Genomic DNA, 2,091 nt, shown 5'->3' with positions numbered 1-2,091 from the left:
TTTTTTTTTTCAATAACAGATATCTTCGATGTTTATCTAAAATGTAAATATATTGTAATTTCTTTTCTCTCAAATGGAAGCAAGTGCGAAATAAAGTACTATACGAGATCTGTATCTGGTTTTCTCTCAGTCAGGCAATTTTAATATAAAACGAGATACCTTGTCTCTTGATATCCGTGTGCATTACTCGTTTTATCTATGTTACTTTCGTTTATTATTAATATGTACTATTCTTTTAGCATGCAATCTCTTCCTAAGGAGTTATGCCAGTGCCACTTTAAGAAGCATGGATGTCCGTGCCGATCATCGTTTACTCGAAATCTTCAAACAAAATCATACAAAAAATACGAATAGAAGAAAAGGCATACTGTATCCGAACAAACAACAAATTTATTAGAAAATAATAGAGAAAGAGAAGTTGCACAAGAAAGACAGCACGATATCTAAAAACAGCTGATCAGAAAAGATGGGCATGGCACAGAAGGATGACATCAGTGCAACTACTAGCACTACCAACAATGACAAGAAGCGGATGAAGGAGGGATAAAATAAGAACACAAAGAAAATGAATTATTTGTTAATATACCAATGCTAGACTATACAAGAGTACCGTTGAGATTCGCTGACAACGAGGATTCGATTGAACGAGGTTAGCAATTGAATCGCAGACAAGCTGCGACTTTCAAATTGAGGAAATCCTAGGGAAAACCTTCCGAGAAATAGAATTGCAAAATGAACATGCTCAGCTGTTGAAAGAAAATAAAAATTTGAAAGCACAAATAAAATATGTCAAATAAGATGTCAAAAGGACAAAGAAAAGGAAGAATCGATTTCTTCAATGATTCTAGGAGCATTCAAAGAATAACGTTTCGTTACAGCGGAAGAAGGTCCGCGGCCGAGAAAACATCAAGGAGGAAAGTCGCAGGTCTCAAAAGTCAAGAGAAAAGGCGAAGAGCAGTTGGGATTTGCTTGATGACAGAAATGTACACATAAAGATTACAAGTTGTTGACTGAATCATTTTCGATGGTTCCACTTTATAGAATGGTCTATTGGTATAGAGATATGGATATATATTTGATGTGTCCAATATTTGTAAATGTATTATTTATATTCTTTGTTTCTTGTTTTAATTTATTATATTGACAACGTGTTTTATTTTTAACTCTACTTTATATATATCATCGTTCAAATATATAGTAAACGATTAATTTCTCTTTCTTAGGCAACGTAGGATTAAAAAGGTTTCCGCACTACGAAACCAACAGGTTCTTGTTTATGTTAGTGTACAACCAAATATGGTAGGTCCCTAACTTTCAGCTTAAATACATAGGTATTTGTGTATGCTAAATTATGACAAAGCAGGGCAGATCTTTAATTTTATATATCCTTTTGTACGTTAATTTCAGTTGAACTCCAATTTCATCTCTGTCCGTAATCATGGACGACATATGTAGCGGCATGATACCATTCGCACAATGGCACGAACAGTTTATTCGCGAACCAACACCGTTTGTATATTGTTACAGAAGATGTTATCCCGCGACACAATATTCCTACTACACCATCGTTAAGATATCCCGTTAGTCTGTTTTTCTGTAATTACAACTTTTGCTATAATAAGCAAGAGCACAAGGTATCTCGACCATGAGGTAGTATGTCTGTGAACGATATTGTATCATAATCGCGAAATGGCTCAGTCGTACTATCGTATCGTAATATATCTTGTCCATGGTTAAAGGTAAATTAACACAAACCTCACCATGCCCGGTCAAATGACTGTGTTCAAAATTTAAGTAAAAATTGTACATTCATTGTTATTTATTTCGCTCATCTAACTTTTGCAAATATTCTTATATTAACACAAATTGGGAAATTGGTCAGATAATGTAAGAATTTACATAAAGTGAGATGAACAAAAAAATAACAACTAATACAAAACATTAGATCAAACATTAAAGCCGTTCATTTGACGGGATCTTTTTAGAAAGATTGAAATCGGACATAAGAAAACTTACAAATCAATATCGTACAAAATTGTCGTAAATTAGTTCGTTTTCAAATCCGTATTTAAGTCAGCACAAATTTTACCA

At 33.5% G+C, this 2,091-nt stretch overlaps 1 protein-coding gene and 2 long non-coding RNA genes across 3 annotated transcripts in view; 1 reads left to right on the top strand and 2 right to left on the bottom strand.

The window, feature by feature from the left end:
* Positions 1-2,085, top strand: part of LOC122576845 — a 7,984-nt gene extending 5,899 nt beyond the window's left edge. Inside the window, exons 2-3 of the long non-coding RNA XR_006319917.1 lie at positions 240-1,299; positions 1,408-2,085. This is a non-coding gene — a long non-coding RNA (uncharacterized LOC122576845). The remainder of the gene's footprint in view (positions 1-239; positions 1,300-1,407) is intronic.
* The window catches only part of LOC122576846, a 23,864-nt gene that overhangs the window by 12,047 nt on the left and 9,726 nt on the right, over positions 1-2,091 (bottom strand). The window lies entirely within an intron of this gene.
* LOC122576843 overlaps positions 1-2,091 on the bottom strand; it is a 22,722-nt gene that overhangs the window by 11,728 nt on the left and 8,903 nt on the right. The window lies entirely within an intron of this gene.

This window comes from Bombus pyrosoma, linkage group LG17, assembly GCF_014825855.1.
Source record: "Bombus pyrosoma isolate SC7728 linkage group LG17, ASM1482585v1, whole genome shotgun sequence".
Taxonomy (NCBI): Eukaryota; Metazoa; Arthropoda; class Insecta; order Hymenoptera; family Apidae; genus Bombus; species Bombus pyrosoma.
Note: the sequence above shows the minus strand (reverse complement) of the source record. Positions and strands in the feature narration are given on the sequence as shown.